Consider the following 24,798-nt stretch of genomic DNA (forward strand, 5'->3'; position numbering starts at 1 on the left):
GCAGGCCTCTTGCTAGGAAAGTTCCCGGGCAGAATAGACCAAGCCCTACACAGACCATGCTTCATGTCCAGTTCCCACCCTGGGACCACACAGGACCCCAACAACGCTGCAGCAGCACCACATCTCCTCGGTTCCCCAGAGCCCCAGCACACAGACCTGTGCACATCATTGCGCAGCCTGACAACAGGCCTAAAACCAGAGCATCGGCAGAGCCGTTGCTCCAGCCCATAATATACTTTTTGTTTTAAATCAGCCTAGAGCAGAGGCACTTTAGGGTGACGACCTAACCAGCTGGCAGTCCCCCAGGTCCCTAGGGAGCAAGGGGGACTGACACAGTTGTACATGGCAGGGATCTGGTGTACAGATGAAATGCCCAAAGGAGCTGGAACTTCTTGCTGTTTTATGAAGGGCTTTGGGACAAATAGCAAACAAATTATATAATCCCAGAGTTTCCAGGATAGCAAGCAACTATGTTCACAGTCTAATCTCTCCATACCTACTGCCCTAGGTGCTGGTGAGGCCACACTGCTTCTGACAATCTCAACACGGCAGTTCCCGACAATCCACTTGCCCTGAACTTCTTCATTACCATAAGTATTGCTTTTAATCATAGTGCAACTCGTGGGTCTTCCCAATGAAGAATACAATACACAGACTGGTTGCACTTCATACTTTACTGCAGCTTTCAAGTGTGTGGCCAGGACTGTTGTCCACTGTCCTGATGTGGAGGCTTACAGAAAGGATTTCAGATATCACTGTGAGTCCTTCCACTCCCCAACCTCCTGGAGAGCTACCACCACTTGCCTTTTAGAGATGATATCACAAGCAGGAAGGGATGGTGCAAACCGAGGATAGCAGGACAGCTCAGTTTCCTTGCTTGTCATCCATGGAGTCACAAACCCACGAGGAACCATCATGCTGGCACATGCACAACCCAAGCCACCAGACACTACCTACCCAGACACAGCCAAATAAGACACAACATTTCACTCATTTTCACACAAATATCACATGAATATCATATCAAGAGAGTCAATCCTTGGTATCTTCATCCACTACCCTGCTGCAGAGGCCTGATCACCCTTTTTGCCACCACATCATGGTAGAAGCTTGCGCTGAACTCTCATTGACACACACCTCAAAACTCCTTTTCCAAACCACTTCTTTACAGGCCATAACTCCCACCACGGTTGTAACTCCCACTCATTGTCTCTTTCCTCCCATCCTCATGTCCAGCTCATGAAACTCATGTTTTACAGTAGACAGAATGACCTTCAGGTCTGCCTCCTGCCAGAGGAAGAGCTGCTCACCCAGAGGAACATTTGTTTTAGCTCAGATTGGTTACGGAAGGCTTTTTTGGAGTGACGTTTCTCTTTGCAGAACACACCCTGCTCAAGTCAGAAGGAAACAGGTAGGAGAGGTGAGCACATATCAGGCACATCTACCATGGTGGTCTGGGTGCTGCTGCAAGTATGCTCTGGAAGCTCAAACCAGACCCCAACCAAGTGCAGCTATTTGCATACAGTAGCTTTATCCTTGCATCAGTCTGAGCTGAAAGAACTCACTTTACCTTCCTTGAAGCGAGAAACTGTTTTCTCCGCCAAGAGGGATGTAACCAGATCAACAAAGACTTATAGGTCAGCTCCTCATCTGCAATTCCACCTCTTTGCAGGTTGTGCATTATTTACTCTCACAAAGAGGAGGCAAAAGAAAACAAAAAAAAAAAAGAGAACGAACACCAATCAAGGAGATCTGTTCTTTGGGACAGGCAGCACAGGCTTAAAATGGGAGTACACTGTCACTAGTCAGCCCCAGGGAGGGGAGAAGAGAGAGGGAGCTCAGTGTTATACCACATTAATTATTTACCCACAAATTTTTTTCAGGAACTTGTAATCCACACCCAGCATCTCAGGAGTACATCCACAGGGTGCAGGCAATGAGGAAATCAGGGAGGGAGAAGAGGAGGAGATACTTCAAATCAGCAGGAAAGCGTTAAGAGTTTGAGGCCAGGGATTATCAACCAGACAGAATTACCCAGTTACACAGCTGAGGAGGGTAAAAACCCCAAGAAAGGCTGAGCACAGTTAGGTTCCCAAAATGCACAAAGCACAAACAACAGGCACAAACGAGGGCATTACATTAAAATACAGATTGAACAGCATCCACCACCATCAAAAAAATCCTCAAGAAACTTAATCTACGTCTTCCCAGCAAACCCACATAGTACCACGGAGCAGCAGAGAGCATCGGAACTTTGGGCAGCACTCAGAGTTCTCCCATTAATTTATTCCCCAGAACAACTCTGCTCATCTCCCACCACCAAGTAACAACACTTATGCATGATTTTTAGTCAATATTTCAGTGTTTTGGAGAGGAGGGAGCTTTGTGTTGTACTGTTTTTCTTAAACCAAAGAGGAACTAGAAAGCTCGAAAGTTCAGATTCTGGAGAGGTCTGTGGGTTTTACCGGGGGCAGGGAGGAAGGTGTTTAGAAGTTATTTTTTGTCAAAAACAGGACATGCTTTTTCCTGTTTCTTTCTAAATTTTTCCCCCTACATGAAAACACTTCCCATTTTCCACCCAAGCACTAGTTTTGAACTCTGCACAGCAACAACCTCTGCTACACCAGTGATGGTGGGGAGCACTTCGACAGGCTTGTGCCCTCCTTCTAAACTCCAAACTAATCCCCTGCTCTTTTTTATTCCATCAAATTAACCATTGCTCCTCCTTTATATATTATTAACCAGTGGACTGAATCAACACATCTTAGTTTTGGGAGGCAGAACCGTTTACACCACCTTGTTTTCACACCAGAATCACTGACTGTGCCACATCCAGCCTCACCACATCACCCCCTTCCACTCCTTCCTGGGCCAGTCCAGCTCCCAAGCATTGTTTTTCTGTAGGTCCTACAATCCCACCACACAACGTAATATATGCTTCCTTAGACCTTTTGGTTGGTTATTTTTATTCTTTAACCAAGTGACATTTTTCAAACCAGATGATGCTTTCCACTTTAAATGTCAATGAGAGAGGTTGGGGTGGGGGGGAAATGGTGAGGAAACTAATCAGTTCACCTTACTCCTCCAGTTTGATGCAACACTGCCCTTATCCTCTCATGCCATAGCAACACTTTTCAAATATATTTCTTTCACCAAAACTTTTAAATACTGCAGAGAAATTATCCTAATTTCTAAATTATACTAAGATGACTGGCCTATACATTCTCTCTTTTCTACCACTTTTCAATCAGCATTGCTGAATACATTAGAAATAGCTGTTCTCTTGTGTCTTTTATCAAGCTTCTTCACATCGTGTATAATGTCCCTCCTACTTTATAAATGCCACAAGGTGCAGAGTGGCTTGGGCATCAGGAACACACACCAGACAAATCCTCTAAAGCCACTCCAAGCTAATACATAGGAACCAGGAGTGCAAAGTTTAGGGCCAAACTTTTTAACTTATGAAGTCCCTTGTGTTGTCAACAATAGTCAGCCACAAACCAAACAAAGGTAGCAGCACTTAGAGATCATAGTGCCACATCACCTCTTCAACCTACTAGAGTGTCAGCAAATGTTTGACATAAGACAAAAGCAGTTTTTGTCCCCTCTCAGGCACACCAATGACAATAGTTACAATTTTTAGCCCAGTTCATCTTTCTGCTCGAGCATGAACCACACACCGGTTACTCCTGTTAGATGAGAGCACTTCATGTTTGCCAAGGTGAGCAATGGGGAAGGATAGCTTCTCTACATGATACAAAACAGGGAAACACAGAGTTCTTGGCCTTGATGCATGGAGCACAGAGCAGCTTTAGTCATGGAGACCACTTCAAGAGATGGCCAGGACAGCAAGCAGCTGCTTGGACATGGGGAGAATAGTCCCAAGTGACTTCTCACAGGGAGAAGTGAAGGGGTTGTTCTAACATCCATCTCTTGCGCACAGATGCAATGCTTTTTGTTTTCCTCCCGCTTCAAATGCTGTCCTCCCAGTCCCAGAAGTTTCTAAAGAGACACTGCTTTCTCTTCTACAGGATACATCAATATTTTGAGTGCTCACCAGCAAGTCCAGTCTCCTCCTGATCCTGATAAATTGGATGGTAAGCCTCTCCCCAATTACAAGCCCCTGCTGTGCTCCATACACTACTCCTAAAGCAGCTGAGGTTATCAGAGCAACCTCAGGAAAACAAAGGTAAGTCCTCCCACACTCCCAGCCTAAAAGCTGTTCCTTGTGATTACATTTAGCTCAAGTCTATAAAATGCAAGACTTATTTAGAAGAGGAAAAGAGCATGGCAGGATTATACCACAGCAGTCACCAGTGTACTCCAGGAGCCTCACCAACTTCCAGTCTAAATTTCTTTTCCTCTAAATCTTTCCCCAACACACCTTTCATTTCCCCTCCCCTCAAAAACAAACAAACAAACAACAAACAAGCTGGGACCCAGCCTAGATGTTCTCCCCATATAATCTGTCCAAAGTCTACAAACTACTGACTTGTGGTCACCAATTACAGAAAGAGGACTCCAGCTTGCAGGTGAGAAGTAAAACCTCATCTGTGGCAATTTGCTCTCACCCAGTGGTGTGTCCATCCATCAGCTGCCAAGAGCATCCCAGCTCCTCAGCACTGCCCTTCTTCCAGCGGGAAGGTGTGGAACAGGCACCATCCCTGATGGTCAATCTAAGCAGAAACCCAGCCTGCGTGTTTGTTACTGTTTAAGCAGCACCTTGCCTTCCTAACCAAGGTCCGGTACCCAAAAGCAAGGATTTGCTGTCACTTCTGTTCCAGAGAATGCTTTTTCAGAAAGGAAAGGAACAAGGAAGAGAGGATCCCCTGTCACTAGTAAGGAAATCCACTGTCTATCAGTGCACCCTACCGTGGTCACTGGGCTTGCAGGGACAGGAGGTGTGGACAAGCAAGCAGTTTGACTATTGTCATTGGGCACCATTAAAATTCAGCTTTACTTTTCCCCTTCAGTCCTGCTCTGTACTTTTTCAAAAGGAAAAAAAAAAAAGGGGGGGGGGGAGGCAAAGCACACTGGAGGTGCCACACCGCTTGTGCAAGACAAGCAACAAGCCCTGCCACAGCACCCAGGTGTGGTAGAGGAAAGAGGAAACTAGGAAAACTTTGCCCTGATCCAACTGATCCCTCCGATCCCAGTGCCAACACGTGAGTGGGCAATTAGCCCAGTTATGGACCTCACGTCATTCAGCTCTGCTTTCTCCTGGGAAATGTGAGTTGGGGGGATGCAAGCATGTTACCAGAGAAGCAACAGCAGTTGGATAATACCACACTAAATGGGAGGCAGGAGGGTTTACACAGCACCATGGGAAAGCAAACCCCCATCTCAGCAACCCCTGCTGCCCTGGCAGTCTGCAGGGACGGGTCATTTCACAAGCCCAGACTCTGCTGCAGAGCATCAACCACCCCTCCAGCACTGCCTGCTCCCCTGGCCACCAGCTCCACAAGGGTTTCTCAGCGGCCAAGAGACTCATGACCGCTCTCAATGTCACACGGCCCACCCAGAAAAGCAATGCTGAAATCTACTCCTGTTTTCCATGAGCTAAGTGGAACAGCTTAAATACTACCCAGCACTGCCAGCCCTTGTGATGGGTAAATGCTTTCGGGATCAGGGGGACATCTTTATTTAAATGGCATCTGTATGGCAGGTGGAACATCAGCTTCATCACCCAATTAATTTGTGTCAAGCCCTTATGCAACCAGGTGCAAGTATCCCCCGTCACTCACCCAGCCTGCTCATGCAAAAAGACAATGCGCCAAGCCAGGGCATGGAAGGCAAGGACACTGACCCCTCTATTAAAATCAGCATCGTCCAGCTTTTTATAGAAAACAGCTGATCTCCTAAGGACTCCCAGTTACCATAAAATGAATTGCAAAAATTTCAGGGCCAGCCGCATGGCTTGGGGTCTGCCTGCCCAGATAGGTAGCGACCTCAAAATACAAAAAAGCTCTCAGAAAAGATGCCCAATGCAAATCACCTTATTTTGGGAAGAACAGAGCTTTTTTCCTCTGTGTTTTAGCTTACTCTACCTTCCAAAATAGCCTGAACTAAGTCAAAAAAGGCATGTTCATTTTGGAATGAAGCAGCATGCATATGAAGTGCTCACGGAAGAGCTGTGGCAGAACAACTTGTTCCTCAATAGCTATTCTGAACTACGGCTCAGTAACAGATCCAGAGTACGTCTCCATAAACGAGACGTTGTGTTGATCTGACAACCCAGTTAAAGTGGTGGGTAGAAGCTTAAAACCTTTACAAAACCGTAAGTTCTCACTGACAATTCCCTTGAACTAAGGACACACCAACCCAAGAAAAATCTGGCATCATTTGCTTCTTCTCAAGAGACCTGTTCTCCAGCCTCAAGCATTCACAAATCATCAGTCCAGGCTCAAAGTTTGTAAGACTGGCTTAAAACCTAACACAACAAAAATTAGTGTATTTAAAGTTTTCCTGCCTATTAGCATTCTGTAGAGAGCCCTCTTCCCAAAGCTTTCCTACACAACCACAAGGCTCAGAACCTTAAGTTTATTTTAACTGAAAGATTAGATATTAAAGGAAATTACAGATTTAAGGGAGCAGGGGCTATAAAAGACTTGGTATAGGGCAGAGCTTACAACTGGATTACAATCAGTAGAAATCACTGAACACCTTGAACATCAAAGCTAAGACACTGAACATCTCAAATTAAAATTCCATTTTGTTTGTTACTATTATTTGTGATTGCAAGGTCCCAGATCAAAAAGTACTTCAGAAGAATGACCTTTATCCTCACGGCTTTCACACAGGCTGAGCACTGCCTTTCAGAGGGAGACATTTTCTTGAAATACAAGTGTTAGTATTTTTCTTATTTTTTTTTTCCTTCAAAATTTCAGTCGACATTACAAGCAAGAGTTAATGCAATTCCTTTCCACATGCTCTGTTTCACTGTCAGGCTCTCAGTATCCAGGTCTCAGGCATAGCGGGAAAATCTTTAAGAAGCAACATTTAAACAAAATAAACTGAAGAATTTTTTCCTCCAAAAGGTTTCACAGGCTTACAGTTTTATACAATATCTTGTTTTTACAAAATGTTCAGTTCAGGATCCAGTTTAAATTGGTGTCTTGTTATAGCCACCCTGCCTAAAACATGCACTTACTTCCTTTTCAGCAATTTGGATTTGTTCACCATGGCCAACTCATACCACCTCCATATATTACGTAAATACGCATATATATATCTCTATATATACAGGCGCGTGCTGTCTCATCTGGAGTTAGCTATGACCAACACAAGGTTCATTCAGCCAGGAGGAGAGTTACTAAAGTGTTATCTGCACTTGAAAGTGGTTTAGTGTTACTAGGCTGAGAGGAAACACAGAGACATCCTGTTTATAGGCTGTAGAGCCCCAATGGATAAACAAGTGCACCTCAGTTAAAAGTAGAGCGGGGAGGGGAAAAAAAAAAAAAGGCAGAAAGAGAGACTTAGCGGGTATCAGGATAACGAAATACCAGCTAAACTGCATGCCTGGCAGCACAACCCAAGGCTGCCGGGCGGCCCCACGTGCTGTGGGGCTGCAGAATGTACAGAATGTGCCGCCACGCCGGGGCTGCCGGCTCCTCCGACCCCGCGGCGGCCGGACCCTGCTCGTCTTTCACCCCAAAGCTGGGCCACTTCCTGGCACCCGGTGAGGCGACACCGGAGCTATTTTTCCACCCCCCTCCTCTCTGTTCTCCCAACAGACACCCACGCTGCCGAAGCTTTCGATGTATTTTGTTTTTCATCTGCTGACAGGGCCGCGGCATGGATGCTCGGGGTTTTTGTAAGGTCAGAGCGGGAAGGGCGTTGTGCAAGGTCAGGGCTCACTGCAGCCATGCCTCTCTGCTAGTGACACGGAAAGCTGATAGCCTTCCCTCGGCATCCGCTGCTGGCCACAGGCAGAGGTGGACCCCGGGCTGGATAGACATGGTCTGAACTAGCTCAGTGTCACTGCTGTAAGCCAGATCCCCAGCTACAGCAGGGAGAAGACAGCCGCAAAACATGTCCCTCCCACTCCTCTCCTGTAAGGAAAACACTAAAGGTCCATCTCCAGGTCAGAGGGAGGTACCAGGCTTAATCCCATTTGAATTATCACTTGCGTATGTTGACCTGGCAAGAGCGAGTGGGTCTGGGCCAGAATTGTGGGATGGATGCAAGAAACAGCAGATCTACAGAAAAACCCTACAAACATCCCTCTGCTTCTGACATTAATGATGGACTGAACAAAGCGATAGAAAAAGTTGAGGTTCCACCTTGATCCAGTCCCAACAGTCCCTTGTGCCTCCAGTGAGCATTAAACACACAATACTCTTCTGCTTTTGGGCTGCCCTTGAATGGGAAGCAGAAACCCTCTGGTCATTTTACACCTCCCCAAGCACCAATGCTGTGGCAATGGTGACTCACTAGGCCAGTTCCATGGAGCTACAGGCTACCTCCAGCCTCTACAGCAAACCTTCCCCCAATAATGCTGCAGTTCTGCAAAGAGCTGGCAGACAAGGATTCCTGACCAGTGTTGACAACATGGGCAAGGAAGATGGCACACCTACCGAGCTCAGACAAGTAACAAGCCCCACGGGGACTCTTCCTACCTGCTCAGTCTTCATAAGAAGAGTTGACTGCTTCCAATCCCACTTTCCACACCTTTGCTGCTCCACTGGTCATTTTTTCCCCTCACCAGTGAATGTGGGAGATGGACACATATTCAAAGCCTCCAACCTCACCCACAAACACAGAAGTTTCAGCTCCTCTGCTTTCAGTTACAGGACAAGCATCCCATGCCAGCACGCAGAGGAGGATTTGAACAGATACCTTACACGGTAACCAGAAACAAAAGACCCAGGTCAAGGTTCAGGTGTGACTTCTCACATCTCTGTTGTCTTTTCATTTTTCACTACCTTACTTCCTTTACAGGTCCAGGAACTCTTTGCAGTGGAGGTACAAACCCCAACACGTTCTCCAGTCCTTCCAGTCTGAAAGACTCCACCCAAACCTGGTCCTAAGCATAAGCAATGGAGAATTACCCCTACATGTACAAGCAGAGCTTGCTGACAATGCCAGCATTCACCCTCTGAGCACTTCCATCGTAACATGGCTGGCACAGCCAATGCTTCACAACCACCACAGAAACCCCACAGCTCTGCAAGGACACACAAAATGGGACTTGCTCACACTCTGACAGGTCGTGGGGATGAGGCAGCACTGCCAGGTCCTCAGCTGAAGCCCAGAGAACCTGAGAGCTACTCCCAAAAGAAAGTCCTGAGCCAGTCATTTCTCACGTGTTTCCTATCCTACTCTTTGTCTCATGCAACTGAGACAGGTCTGACTCATACCAGGTTTCCACAGGGCCTGACACAACAGGTTGACAGACTTGCCTTGAAATAAAACAACAGCAAGCATGATATGACTGTGTCTTGGCCAAGAAGGACCCAAATTCAAGACAGCCCTCAGAGGCATAACTCCAAGGTAAATAATTGTTAATGAACTCCTTGCTCATCAGCTCAGTATAGTCCTGAAGCCTTTATTTTGCCTTCCTTCCAGCTGGAAAGAAAGTTCATTGAGAATGAAAGCTAGTGACTCGCAAGGAGGAGTGACAGATGCTGCCTGCCTGCATGTGTGAAAAAACTCCGACAGGCAGAAATAACGCACCTCACATGTCTTATGGTGGCAGTGAAGCAATAAATAATCTAATAGACTACTAAGGCTCATAGTAATAATGTTGTGCTCCCTTTTCAGAAGCCACTCCCCAAGCCGGATGACATCTGCCATGGTATAGATGTTCCTGGAACAGGGAGATATTTTTAAATCTCTCAATGTGGCACAAAACTGTGAGTGTATCAGCCAAAATACCAGCCACGATAGAGTTTATATATAGCTTTGTGCATACCGTCTATAGATGGGAACATAGACAGATACATGGTATCCAGCAGCATTACAAACAGACATTCTTCTGCTGGTCTTGAAGCACTTGAGAAGAAACTTCCCAGCCAGCAGCTCTGCCCATGTCACCCTGCCCCGTGCAGCTCTCCATCGGCTCCTGCTCCTCAAGTGTGTTAAGTGCTGCATCTCAATTCTCAAGGATCATGAAAAGTCTGTCTCTCCACTTTCCCATGTGTTCCCTCTGCTACAGGGCACTGCAGAGCCAGTGATAGGGTTTCCCTACACCCCTGAGCACTCCTCCGTATACACACCTCCCAAACCAGAACTCATGGGCCCCAAACTCCCTCCCTGCTTGCTGGGATAGGTCCTGAGAAGGGGTGAGAAGATCTTCAAGGCAGTCTAATTCACTGAGGGACGCCTCCATCTGACATGTGCAGACTCTAGGTATGGTTCCTATTAGAGGCAGGAATAAAGAGTTGCTCGTGAGAACAAAAAAGGATTTGCAAGCTCAAAACTAGCAATAGCTCCCCATGGAGCACCTGTAATCCCTTCCCAGGAACTCTACTGGCACCCAAGTTATTGCAGGGGAAAAAAAAAAAAAAAAAACAATTTAAAAAGTGGCTTCAGATAGCACAATACATTTTCTCACGAGCATCAAACGTGCATCAGCATTTCAGACTGCCGCAGCTTTCAGAACCAGGTTGACGTCTAAGCTCTTGATACAGTTATCTGCCTAATAATAACCCCAAAGAGCACTCCTTGCCTGGCTGCCTGCCAGACCACATGCAGCCTCTCTAACCTTTTTTCTTTTTTTTTAAACACTTTTTTAAACTTTGTCAAGACATGGAAATGTTGACTCTAAGAAATTCAGCCTCTTCCGTGAAACAGACTGGCTGACGCTTCTTTTTTGTTGTTGAGGAAACCATGATTTGGGGGCTGGGGAGGGGAGACAAAGGGGAAAACTCATATATTTTGCCTTCACAAGTGCTTTATTTTCTCCTCTAGCAGGAAACAGTGAGAAAGGATCTGACCCAGTTGCCGTCAGCTGGGTTGGAAGTGACTGTATCAGCTCCACCTGCTTAATGCGGGTATTATTCAAGACTGCAAGGACAATGATTTGGAGACAAATCAGCAGCGACTGGTGCGTTCTCAAGGGACAAATGCAACACACTTGTGCATGACACAAGCAATCCACAATAGCGGGACAGTCCCAAGGTTGTGGGGAGGAAGGAAAGTGGGGAGGGAGGGCTGAACGTCTCCTCCTGGTTGTCTAGGGAAAAAGCAATATTACAAGGAGAGTGCAGCTTATTCAAACATTTCAAAGTTTGCTCCATATTAATTCCAGCACTCAGAAGCAACAAAAGAACTACACTGAGAGATCCAGCAGCTACAGCTCAGGGAGGAACATCGTGTCCATGTCAAGCTTTCAAAGCCAAGAAGTTCAACGGGGTTCTTTTATATTCAGAGAAGAGCCTTGACAGAGCAGGCTGTGAGGTACCACAGTTTGCCATTGACACCTGCTATGGATCTGGCCCCGTGCATCACTGAGCTCAGGTACAGTGTAGCCCCACTGAAACAGGTCCTGCAGACCATTCCTTACAGCTAGTCTACTTGTGAAAGTGCTATCAAAATAACAAAGGAGTCTCCAACAAGCATGTGGACAACAGTACAGAGTGAAGCAACTGCTGCAGAAGCACCACAGAGGCACTTAGATGGTGTTTCTAAAAGGAAAAGACAAAAGGAAGAAGGGGACAAGCATACTTTTGCATGTTCCAGCACAAGCAGAAAGCCCCAGGTCACTGCTGTAGCTAACCAGGAGGGTGACTGTGGTGCTCATTGTGCTCTTTTAAGCTCAGCAAGGCTGTTCTGAGAAGGTACCCCACTGTCACCGCTCAGCATGGTGCTCTGAAACATCCTTGTGCTTGTTTTGGCTTTTTTATTTTAAAATAAAATTAACTATACCCAAACAGCATCATGTTCACAGCAGGCTGCTGGTATGATATCCATACCACCAGTAAGATCCTGTGAAGTTCTAATGGGCAGGTCATGCCCGCAAAGATTTTGTCACCTCCTGTTCTGCCTCCACCACGTACCCTGTTCCCCAGTGGTTTTACCCTGACAATTTCATGGGCTTTCACCAGAATAGGTGCTCAGAGACAGCAGCCTGCTCGTAGACACAGTGTGTACAGCTTAAATGGAAGAAAAGCCCTTTAGGCCATTCTGCACCTTATTCCTCCAGGATTAGAGTAAATAATAAGATATTGATATCTTGTCTGAAGCCCTGAGAAATACCTGCCCCTCTCAACTACTGTATATCCTTAAACATACGTACTTGAACATATTTACCCATATACACACACAGTAATGCCAAATGACACTCCACCAAAACAAACAACATCAGGACCCTCGTGACCCAAATGGGTGAGTGTTTGTATGAATTTACCACTTTTGCCCCTACACAGGGAGGTGGAAGCAAGCCGAGAACAAAGGCAGGCATCGCCCTTTGCAAACACCTAAGAAGCCTAACAGAAAATGCCAAGCCCAGCACCTTCGGAGACATCCCCTTGCACACCCCAGCAGGGCAGGCGGTTAGAGATGAAAAAGACCCATCAGGAAAGCTCCTCCATAGGAGCTGGTATTTCAGCTATTGAAGAAGTTTCTGTTTAAACAGACATTAATTGCATACACTCAGGAATTTCTCAGTTTTACCACTTAAACACCCAAAGCCACTTTGAGGCTTTTCCTTTTTTCTCTCCCACCTTTATTTGCTCTGTAAACACATTTGTGCACACCCTGGATCCCATAACATTCAGTTTCTACAACAGCAGCTTTGAAGCAGAGCAGCAGCTACCTAGACAGTTCACCAGAGACTGCCAAGCATCCTGGATACTGCCCCTGCCATCACAGCACACCACAATGCAGAACCCCACATCACCCGACTCCTTGCAAGACCTTCTCCCAGCGCAGGATGAAGCGGAAGATGTCGTTGGTGCCATTTGTACTAACAGATAACATTATCAGGAGTGCACGCTCATGAACTCAGTCACCTCCCTCGCAGGTTGAATTTCTTCAAGCAAAACCCTACCTGTTAGCAGTGGGGTTTATTTATCAAAGCAACGTTGCAAGTTTACCAGCAGATCAAGGCCTCGATTGCAGTGGGTGGAAGATGTGCTATAATTGCAAATACTTTGCAGCCTTTTGAAGAGGGCACTGAGGTCAGCCCAGTGATATTTCCCATCCCATTCACAGGCACAAGGCACTTGCCATGCCAGGCCAGAGCAGTGGATGAATACCACCTGATGAAAAGAGCCCCTGAGGAGAGCACCCTCCTGTACACCAGTACAATTATGGCCAGCTGCTACAGTAGGCCTGCCTAAAAAGGTGCCCTTGAAGATCCCAGGAAGAAGGAGTCTTCCAAAGAGAAGTCAGAAACTTGGATCAATTCTTGGCCTTGCCATATAGGTACATACACATATATACATACAAATGCTTATATACACCTATGCAGATCTATGTAGCTTTGGGCAAGTCCCTTCGTCTCCCTCCCTTACTGGTCAGTAAACAGAGAGCAATATCACTGCCGTAAACATATTTCAAAACCCAAGGACTGTGTAAACACCTGCAGTCAAGAGAAAGCCTGCAGTGATGGGGTGGAGATGGAAAGAGCAAGAGACCTCAGTAAGGATGCACCACTGAACCATCTCATCAGCCTAAGGGAAGGATCAGTGGCACCAGCCCAAAGGGATTGCTGGCAGATATCCCACTGTTATGTCCCTTTATATTGCCTTACGCCTTGCACATCCATTGGCCTCCCTCCGGAAGAGGAAGGCTGGAAGTGACTCCTCTTGTCAAACAGGTCTGCTCCATGCCTCAAGCGATGTGAAACCCCCCGAGAGCAGCTGGGAATCTCTTCCCCTCTGAAAGCAGGTAATCTCCACAATGCTCAACCTCAACCCACCCAGAAAATAAGGTCTGAACCAAAACACAGACACCCTTTTGCTGGGCTGGCTATGCCACTGACCTACATGCACCAAGAGATACCACCACCACCAGGTCTAGCAAAGCAGCCTCTGCAGCATCTCACAGAAGGGGGGGTGGGAGAGGGGAGTCATTTTTGGCAATGAAAATGTAATGGAACATTTTGTATTGATCTATTGTGGAATGAGTCATTTTTAGAGTGACTCGCCTCCTCTTCCCCTCGCTTCCCCACCCCCAAATTATGGACTGCAAGAAATGAGCCGAAATAATGGGCAATTTCAGATGTTCTAAACTCAGGTTTTTCTCCTGCTGGAATAGCGTGCCATGACAGTAGATGGACTGAGCTCCAGAAGAGATGCCCTTCATGGTCCCCCACCTTTTACTGGCTATAAAGAAGTTGCATCTAACTAATGGGTAATTAGGAAAAGACTACTTTGGAGAAGAAATGAAGAACCAGAAGGAAGACCTGGGAAGCATCAGCAGTGAAAGGAGACCCAGAAAACAGACGGGAATCAGACACGAACCCCAAAAAAGAATAAGCAAGCTAGAAGGGGATCAAATTGGGGATGAAGTGGGTTTAGGTGAAGCAACTACTGATGCTCCAGGAGAACTCTGTGAACTTTCCAGTTTACAGGCACTTGCCAGCATATAAGTGCCAAACATCAAGGATAACCATTTCCAAAAACAGAGAAGAAATCAGAGAAAGGGAAATAAGGCTGGTGACAGTAAATTCTTCCTCAACTCCCTCAGTCCTTGAGGATGAAACAAAACCCCTAAGGAAGTTGTGGAAGTCCCAAGGTCTTTATAGGGAACTGAAAGCAGCACATGCAGGAACCAGATGACCAGTGAGTTTTCCCAGCTCAGTTCCATAACATAACACAACATACCACAACATAAACCACTGATCCTACCCATATCCTATCAGATGTCACCAAAGTGCAGCCTGCTGCACTTCAAAACCTACCCATACCATATACATTGATATTAAATATATACATACACAGACACAAATCGCTGATTTACGAAGTCTCTAGAGGACTAACTTTGATGGCATTAAGCAGAAGGTGACAACTTACGCGCTTGCCTGTTAAGGTCTGGCAATGATGCACACACAGGATTAGATGGCATGTAACCACCCAGCACCCCACCAGACTCACAGGGCATTTGAGCCCAGCAAAGAGATCTTGCAGCACTGGACTTCAGCCAGGACCAGTACTCTCCATTCAGAAAAGAAACTGGTACTTCATACACTGGGAGATGACTAATCGCAGTAGCTGAGCTACAGCATAACTTTTAACACATGACGAAGAGACGTTAAGGTCATCTCAACTCTCATCTACAGCATCCCACAGTATCCCCTCCCACAGCTTACTCGCTGCTCTTTTTCCTCCTACTTCTTTTCTCGCTTTCTACCCTCCCCTTCAACCTTCTTTCCTTTCATGTCTTCTCACCTCCTTCCATACCCATTTGCCTTCCTCTGTCTATCCACTCCTCTGGCACCTTAAACACCCTTCTCATCACCCACAACTCCCACCTCAGAAGTCTTTTTCTTCTAGGAATCTGCTTTATCTAGATTTTGATCTCTAGCAATCACCCATGCTGTCCCTTCCCCAGCCCTCAAGTGCATATTTGTCTGCCCTGGATTGCAAACTCTTTAGGACAAGGATTGTCATCTTCCCCACTCGTAAAGTGCAGTATACATTTATGGAGCAGGTAAATGATAAATAAGCAGTCTCAGCACTTCAGAGTAGCTCAGTGTGGGCTCCCTCCACTGAGGACCCTTGGTGTTTGCCTTCCCTCTGCTGCAAACTAATCTACCCATAAAACTTTTTCTTTATTATCTCTCAGTTACAAGGTTATCACATAAATTTATCAGCATTCTTCAAAAAATAGTTGAGAAAGGGAGGTGGGGAAACAAAGGGCCTTTACCAGCCCTGCTTACCCATAAACTCAAACCCCGAGGTGTAGATGAGCTTGTGGAAGCACCGCAAGGGGAGAACACCGACAGAAATAACTCACTGGGATTATTTCAAACCCCACGTGTCTCATTTCTATTCAGTTTTCGGTGGTTTTCTGGATGAGCAGACACACACACGACTATTTGCTGGGGGAGCATCTATCAAATCTGCATCAAGTTCCACCAGCTGAGTGTGTGTCTGCCTTTGGAAGGAGGTTGAAAAAGAGGTAAGTGGACTGCTGAAATGGAAAGCTGGGGTAAGGAAAAAAAGTTATGAAGAAAAGATTACCCACAACACATAGGGCATGAAGAGGTGACTGAGAGGCAGCCCATATTGCAAGAAAAAAAAAAAAAACACCAAACAGCAAAGGCAAAAACCCCCCATCCATGTCAGGGCTGAGCCAATGCATCAAACCAGCAGGCTGTTTGGCAACACCACCCATGTGCGATGGGGGATTTGCATAGCAGGAGTAGCACTTCTCAGGAATCAGTGTGATAAAATGCTCATTCAACCAAAAAAAATAAAAAAAGAAGAGGGCAAGAGTACTTGCTAGACAGTTCACAGAGATGACACTATCAGCTGGTTCCTTGTATCATTAGAATCTGAGTTGTCTAGGGTTTCCTAACACCCCAAGTTGCTGCTCTCTGGCCCCCTGCACTCCTCCACCACCACGTGGACTTCAGCCCCTGCCTCCCCCTACACACCAGACCCTCGCCTACACGAGGACATTGCCTCGGTCACGTCAAAACACCCATCTTCAGTGCTCTCCCAGCTTTCAGAAATTCTTCACTGGGAGCATGCTCAAAAGCCATGTCCTTCTCTGTCCCTATAATCTTAACAGCCTCTACGAGATTATCTGATGTAGCTTTCTTACACTCATACCTCTTGGTGGAGAATTAGCCAATAACTAACAACTACTGCGGGTAGCATGTGCATCACGAAGTATAAAGCAATACCACCATTATTCTACGAGAAACGTCATCCAGACCCTTAGGAAAAATTACAGTTTTTGTTACTGGTTTAATCTGAACTCACCAGCTATTCTCAGACTACATAGCAAACCGGAATGCTTTCAAGTAAATAATTGGGGGGGGGGGCGGGGGTGGTGATTAGCAATGGTCACTGAGTCAGCAACAATACAGACACAACGAAAATTCAGAACAAAAGTTAAGGACAAAGTCACCTAAAAAACAGGAGACTGGGTAAGACAAGCACCCCTTTCTTCGTGCTGAACGCACTTATCTGTGCAGCAGCATTTCACGAGATAGAAAGATTGAAGGGCTGGTGCTTAACGGTGCCCCTGGAGACTTGCCCAGAAGTTTTTGCATTGCTCAGCACCCTGTGCATAAAAGGGCAGCAGCGGCAATGCTCCTGGTGAACTCCCGCTGGCCAAGCTGTCTGGCAGGTATAGCTAAAAAAGCCATTTTTGGAAAATATTGCCTTTTTATAGCTTATCTCAGTGCAGACAGCTGCCTCTCGTCTCTAGAAATAGCAGGATTTAACAGCCATGTTTGCAGGGACAGATTTTAAAGGTTCCATCTTCTAAGAAACAACCTACACATCCAGAAACAGGAGGCCAGATTTGTTTTGATACTGGAACCCCCTTCCATATGCTAAGCATGCCCACGGATTTGCAAAAACCCTGCTCTGAAAATGGGATGTTCATTCAGCAACAGGCTACAAGCAACTTGCGTTTGCCTTCCTATAGAGTCTGTTCCCAGCACAATCAGCAGCAAAATAGCACACAATTAGGCTGATATTACCTTTTGCTGAAAATCGTTGGCATTTTATAAGAGTGGTGGTGAAGAGCATTAAACACTGGAAAAACAAGACTATTAAGTTAAGTAAAAATACCCTGCAGCTACAGCTGATCAGCACCTCTCTGTTGTTCCTCTTCAGCTGGCGTGAGCCAGGATCAGATCCCAAAGCATTGTTATGATTGATCGAGGTGATAAAGACTGAGCCACTGGCTTCCCTCCCAGGTCGGTCCCACAACTGCAAACCCCAATCCTGTGAGCCTGGAGGAGCCTCTTCAGCCTCCTCGCCTCCATCATGGTTGTGAGTGCGATGAGGATAATGTTATTTTCCTACCTTTTAGCCATAACACATTTTACTAGATAAAAAGTGCCAAATTCCCATGAATTTAACACTTGAAGAGCTGATGCTAAGGACATAAATGGCTCTGAATGTAACAGGGCCTTGCAAAACTTCCATGGTACCATCTTCTACTAGCAACAGTTGGACAGTTGTCTGCAGCATCTTCCTCATTATGAGATTTTTTTAATTTATTTTTTTTAAAACTGAATGAAGGGGTACTAAAAACAATGACCTGCTGTGAAATGACCGAAATTCCCATGCAAACAACCCATTAGCAGTGTTCAAATGCAATTTAAATTACTGGTTGTAAAAGTGCTCCTCAATTTCATGGTAAGTTTCCAAGGAAAATTACATGCTATGTACTATTTAATTGATTGTTTTCTATTTCTTAACATCCGTTTATTCCCTCCTCCTGTCTTTTCCTTAATTTCAAGTGATGATAATGACTTTTCAGGGAGGAAGGGGGAACAGCTAACAGAGTTGAAGAGGGATTTACCTGAAAAACAAGGATGTAGGTGGGAAGTGGCTGCCAAAAATGGGCACCTTCACTGGAACTCGTCCCTGTCATATTTTCACCGTTGGGGTGTGAGACACCCCAGCACAAGGACTCCTTTCCTCCTCACCACAGGCAGCCAGGCTTTCAAAACCTGCTGTTTCTTTAAAATGTAGTCACCCAACCCCCCCCCCCCCCAACGTTTCAAGCAATAAGCAACTAGGGAGCCTTACACATAGTTAACTATTAGAAGATGGTGGTAAAGCAACAAGAGTAACTTGTTTCCTCCTTCCAGGCACACTAGTTCTTGAACCAACAAACTCACTGGAGGCAAACAAGTGTTTCTCATTTGGGAGATCTCATCCCAAATGCAAACACCTAGTTCACAGGAGCAAATTCCCCCTTCCCCAAAGTTGACTGAAGAATTAGGCTGTGAGTGAGACCTCCTGCTGCTTGCAACAGCTGTTACACAGGAATGTGTATTATAAAGCTAATAACAACAGACATTTCTCTAAAGCCTGCACTCTGCTTAGATCCTAGGAAGGAGTAGCAGTATGATTAGGTAAGGTGCCATCTGGAAATTCCTGAAGTAACAATACATGTTGGGATCATGTCACATACTAGCAACTTATACCAACTTTACGAAATACTCAGTATGACTTGGTCTACCTTTAAGCAACCGATACAGAAATATTTTGTGCTCAGAAAAGTATGACTTTATTAGTAAGGGAGATGAGTTTAACAGTACCACTTGGCACGAAGCTGCGAAGCTCCTGCCTGTCTGCAGGAGCTGAGCATGAACCGTCACATGGAATCTGGAGTTTTGCACTTTTCCCAAGTTTGTCACATGGTGCCTCAGTTTCTACATCCGCACACCAGGATAATACAGCTTTCCTCATTCTGTGGGCACGATTTAGTGTTTAAGGGCTCTAAAACCTTTGTCTACATAAATGCAAAGTATCAGATGTGTAGAGTCATCTAGGTCCATAACCTTGTCACATCCTCATCCCTTCCATGCCCACATGTGCTAGCCCCATGCTCTCTAGAGCAGCTTCTCCTACCTGCTGTGGGGCACATACACCCAGCCCTTAGTGCACCCTAATCCCCTCACAGCACCCGAGTCACATAGTGACAGTGTCACCACTTCACCACATCCTCTGCAGTGCCAGCCCTGGATTGATCAGTGCAACAGTCGGGATGAAGGATGGGCTGTGAACCAATCCTCCTTACATGGCAGCTAAAGCAAATCCTATGCATTTAATACATCATTAGAAGTGATTGAGAGAAGTTTAAGAAAGGCAGGCATGGAGCTCCCTGAGCACACTCAAGGTCCAGTGCCATGCGAGGCTTCTCAGACTTGAGTGTTTACCAGGTGCCAGGCTGCAGGAGGAAAATTCTTTAGACAGCTGTATTAATTTACAGGTCAGCCCTTAATGGCTGTGTTCCTGGAGCAGAAGAAAATCCATTGTGGATGCTGGTTAGCATCAGTGATCACTGGATCTGCCCAGGTCCTGGAGAAATACCAGATGGAGAGCCCCGGCAGCCTGCGGTCCCAGCCGTGGGCATCGTCCAGAGCTCCCCCTGCCCTGCACAACACCCATCTGGGGGGACACAGGCAGCAGCACATCCTTCACAGTCCATCCAGCTCTCAAGTAACATCCTCACAGTGATGAGTTGTTGCACAGAGAAGAATCAGCACATGAAGATTAACAGCCCCAACATGCTTCCTCAGGCATGCCAGACTGGCACTGCCTGGAGCCCTGGGTTATGGCAGCCAGGCACTGCTCATCCTGTCTTCCAACAGGCAGCCTGTCCTGGCGAGCAGGAAAGGAGGGAAACTGCGAGGGGAACAGAACATCATCATTTACAGTCCCGCCGTGCTGTCTCTGAAACACCAAGCTTGGCCACAAGCAGCTGGCAAAGCCTGCACGTGCCACATCCAAGTGCCACCAGAAGCAGGGGCTGACCCAGGGCATGAGCTGGACCAGGCAAGCGCTGGGCGGGGAGGAGGCATCACCCATCGTGCAGGGTCACACATGCGCACGCAAAGGCAAAGTGCAGCACACGAGGAGGGGCCACACAGACCACCAGCTCACCGCCCTCCACAGCTTGGCACCACCACACACAACAGAGGATGGGTGGCTCCTTGGCAAGTCACTGGGCTGAGCCTTCAGGTGCTGCAGCAGCTCCATAGGTCTCCCCAGTACCCTGTTTTCCAACCCATCACCTACACTGTCCATTCAGGCTGTTCACTCTTTAGGACAGCAGTTCTTTCCTTTGCACCAGTACCAAGCGCAGTCCAGCGGGGCCCTGCCCCCAGAAACTGCAGTAATCCAAGTAGCCTGTTGAAATAACAAGGATTAAAACGCAGCTGAAGTCTACAAACTCCCAACACGTTGGACCTGCAGGAATAGACTCCAGCAGTCCCTTCATCACCTTTTGGGGCCAAGAGCTTTTCAGCTCAGGTCCCATCCTCATGCAAACTAAGCCAAGTATCTTTCCTTGCCCAGAACAACCGAGACAGTTTTGCACCTCAAGGACCTGCAAATCCACATCTCTGGAAAACCAAACCTCACACTGAGTATTAATCCCTATTTAAAAGGGCAAAAGCAAACCAATGAGAGATTTAACTTTTAACAAAGGTCTTAAATTTAAAACAGAGAGAGTATGGTAACAACAGGTTTGAATCAGTCTAAAAATACCAGTTAGCTGAGAAGATACAAGCATCACTAGCTAGTAGAAGGAACTATAAAGTTTTTCACCAATGGCCCTTCTCAAGTAAAAGGCTGAAGCACAGTGCTTTCTGTCCGAGGCACGGGACTAGCTGCTACACAACCCACGGAGCAGCGTTAAAAGCACTCTATACGTGTTACATGCTCCATATGACAACAGGAATGTGGGATGGTGGATCTCTATTTCAGATTCCCCGGCATGGTTTTATCTGCCATGAATAAAACAGGAAGCAGAGAATCTTCCAGGTTCCCCACACACCCCTGACTGTCTGGTTAAACCGTAGTTTCCTTTCAGGAAAGAGAAAGGAAAGAGGGGGGGAAAAGAAAAAAAGAGAAGCAGCCAGCTGCAATATCAGACAGATTAAAAACTTCACACTAAGGAAAAATAAAGAATAACAGGAAAAAGCAGACACTGAACCTTCAACCAGTTACAGCAGCTAAACTTCTTCAGGTTCCTAACAAAACAGAGTTAAAAATTAACATTTGAGAGAAATATATCCATATGTTATGCAGCCTTTTTAACACACTCTTGCTTAAGAGACAGAAATCATACTTAAGCTATATTTTACTTGCTGACCACATGCATATATACTTATTTAACTCTACAGTGCTCTGCTGCCTTGCTGCATTAACCAGTGAAACTAAGAGGAAGAACATTACTGAATGGGAGCTGGCTTAAATTATCTTTACACCTAGGCCTGAAGAAACATTTTGCCTTTGAGTCCAATCCACTAAGCCAACTTTCCCTGCTACAGAAGGTTTCATTGGGTCCCTTGCTGTTGACTGGTGATCCACATGCCTGCCTCCACCAGCACACACTTTGATGCAATCCATCTGACTAAACAAAACAAAAAAATCCCAAGTTGCTTGCTAAAGCAGCAGTGATGCACTTACCAGCATCCAGGCAAGCTCCTTTGCTAACACGCTTCCCTCTCGAGCAGATCAAATTTGGAACAAGGTCCAGCAAGAGAGAACTGAGAACTGACCACAACAAGCTTCCAAAACAAGAAAGGGGGGGGGGGGGGGGGGGGAACCAACCTTACTACAGGAATTCAGATCCTGCTTCCACCAGACCCTGAGTCACCTCCCCTCCCTTGCAATAGATCAGAGCAATGGGTAAACATTTCCAAATATGGAGATCAAAACTCCAAAGGATGTCAAAAAAAAAAAATCACCCTTCTCTGTGCCAAAGCCAGGGATGACTTGCCCCTCTGGAGCCTGAGCTGAGCACATCACTGTTGCTGACCTACACACAGCCTGGACATAGGGACACGTGTCGCTGTCTTGATTCTGTGCTTTGGAGGCTCCTGGCTCAATGGGTGACACTGCATCTCTGTCCCCTCCCAGGGATGCACAGGGAGATGCAATGGGGGCAGCTCCAGGAGCCATCACCCCTTACCCACTACAGCAAACCTCCCTCTCATCCCTTGACTCATCAGCACAAAACCTTGTAGAACTGATTTTTGGAGCGCTCTTTGGAGACAAATAGGCAAATTCAGGCTGTGTTTATAGTGACACCAGCTTGACACCAGAAAAGGCACAGCTCAGCCATCGGTCCCACTAGAGAGGTCCTGCTGCCACGTTCCACACCGGCTGCTCACCTGGGGCAGGGAAATCTCCCCTGTCCCGGCTCATCTAGCTGGCGCTTTGTGAAAAGCATGTATTTGATTTTGCTTTACCTGAAAAAAACAACCCACAGATCTGCAGAAAGGAACATGCTGCTTGGACAAGGCCAGATCTCCCTGCAGGGACAGGGAGCCCCAGGATGGCAGCACCCCTCAATCCCTGTGGGGACACACAATGCAGCATCCCATGGCAGGTGGGAACAGGGGAGCACCTACCATTCCCACCCCTGGGAAAGGGGCTTGAGGGTCAATGCTCAAGCCCATACAGCAAATTTAGGAGGCAGAACAGTTATACTCAGAGGGCACAACTGTCCCTGCAGAGCCTGTCTGCACACAGGAGCAATATACCCATGCCACCGCTCCCACAGGCATCACTTCTTGGCTACAACAGCCAACCTGTGGGCAGCAGGGAGGTGACCACGCCTGCCAGCATGGGACAACAGCCTCCTCAGGCTGCAGCCATGGGCTCCAGGGAGCAGGCAGCCTCTCAGGAATGTGCAAATCAGGACAAATCAGGTTTTCAAGGGGAACAGGCCGCCGAGGCATCCAACCAGACCAGAGTGATTCCCCAGCACCACCCACAAGATGCTATTGAATTTATAGGGAAGGAATTCCAGAGCTGACTCTGCCCATGTATGGCCAAAACAAACTGTAAAAAAGCGACATTATAGTACATCTGGCTTTCACTGGTACTGAAGCGCAGGCTTCGGGAGGAGCTGAAATCCTGAAGTGACAGGGGTTGTACAATTAACTCTAGTAACCAGGCAGAGGTCAGGGGCCCATGGCAGCATGAGTTTAGCACCCGATATCACAGGTGACAGAAAATAATGAAAATCTTTTCTTCAGAGGAAAACAAAGATTTCTGCCGTTTAGAATAAGAAGCACATTTAACTTAGTGATCTATCACTATCACTCCAAAAAATAAACCTTGCCAGGCAGCATCAGCACATGTCCATTATGCTGGTAGTTATAAAGGCAGCTTTAAAGAGCCAACAGTCCAAGTGGCACTAAGTGATGCACCAGGACAATGCCAATGCAATGTGGGCTGGGACTGGCTCTCAATGGGCAGCTGATCAATTAGTTTTCTAAAAACCCACTGAAGCCTCCCTCAGCGCCATGCGCCTCAGCCAGCAGCCAAGCCACCAGAAGCATTCTCCATGGCCAGAAATGGAGATGTTCCGAGCACGGTGGTAGAAGATGCTCCAAAACCAGGGTAAGAAGGGTCAGGTTTTACAAACTATGACTCAGTTTTCTGGCACCTTGCAGAAAACAATTCACAAGGTACTGCTTTTTGCAAGGAGAAACAGCAGGATGAAGTAAAGAATAAGGTAAGTCAAGAAAGGGAACCAAAGCATGGTGGAAGAGCACTGGAAGAGCAGGAACCCTGTCCCAGGCGTGCAGCAGCCCTTACTGCTCTGGGGTCCTGCGCACAAACAGATCAAGGTTCTCCTTAACTGTTAAATGCCACTACCTCGCCTGCCCTGCCAGCGGGGGAAATACTAGCTGTGTCAGCTCCAGAGGCAAAGGGCTTACCGAACCAGAGAGGAATGCAGGCTGCAGTGGCACACGCGGTGGGGACAGGGAAAAGAAACCCAGGGGAACAGAGGCTGCTAGTGCCGCCTCCATCTTTGCACCAGGGTCAGGCAGGGTACGTTTTATGGCTCCTGGAGTTGAAACCTGGGCTTCATGACTTTAGAGGGACTCTCATGCCAGAAACAAATATAGCTGTTAGAGGGGCTGGGAGTTCAGGGGCCTGAGCACATGAGGACAAACCGGTTCCTGGCTCCTGGCAGGCAGCCCAGCACTGCTTTTCAATAAGCACAAGTCGTACCCATCGGACCGGGAACGGGTGTGCATCTAAGCAGCATTCGCTGATGAGAGACCCACCATGCAGCTATTCCCCCAGCCTCATGTTCCCAGGGTTTACGATCTCCCCTTGGCTTCCCAGCTGAAATGGCATTATACCCCCTCTCTTGCTACTATACTCACTTTAAACAGTGGTACCTAAG

The 24,798-nt window shown here is 46.8% G+C and overlaps 1 protein-coding gene across 18 annotated transcripts in view; it reads right to left on the reverse strand.

Moving 5' to 3' along the window:
- Positions 1–24,798, reverse strand: part of LPP (LIM domain containing preferred translocation partner in lipoma) — a 348,295-nt gene that overhangs the window by 296,816 nt on the left and 26,681 nt on the right. For 2 of the 18 annotated variants that reach the window (XM_074833996.1, XM_074833983.1), the window contains exon 3: positions 22,059–22,159. The exons of the other annotated variants lie outside the window; for them this stretch is intronic. The gene's annotated coding sequence lies outside the window, so the exon portion shown is untranslated. The remainder of the gene's footprint in view (positions 1–22,058; positions 22,160–24,798) is intronic. 18 annotated transcript variants of the gene reach the window in all.

This window comes from Strix aluco, chromosome 9 (assembly GCF_031877795.1).
Source record: "Strix aluco isolate bStrAlu1 chromosome 9, bStrAlu1.hap1, whole genome shotgun sequence".
Lineage (NCBI taxonomy): Eukaryota > Metazoa > Chordata > Aves > Strigiformes > Strigidae > Strix > Strix aluco.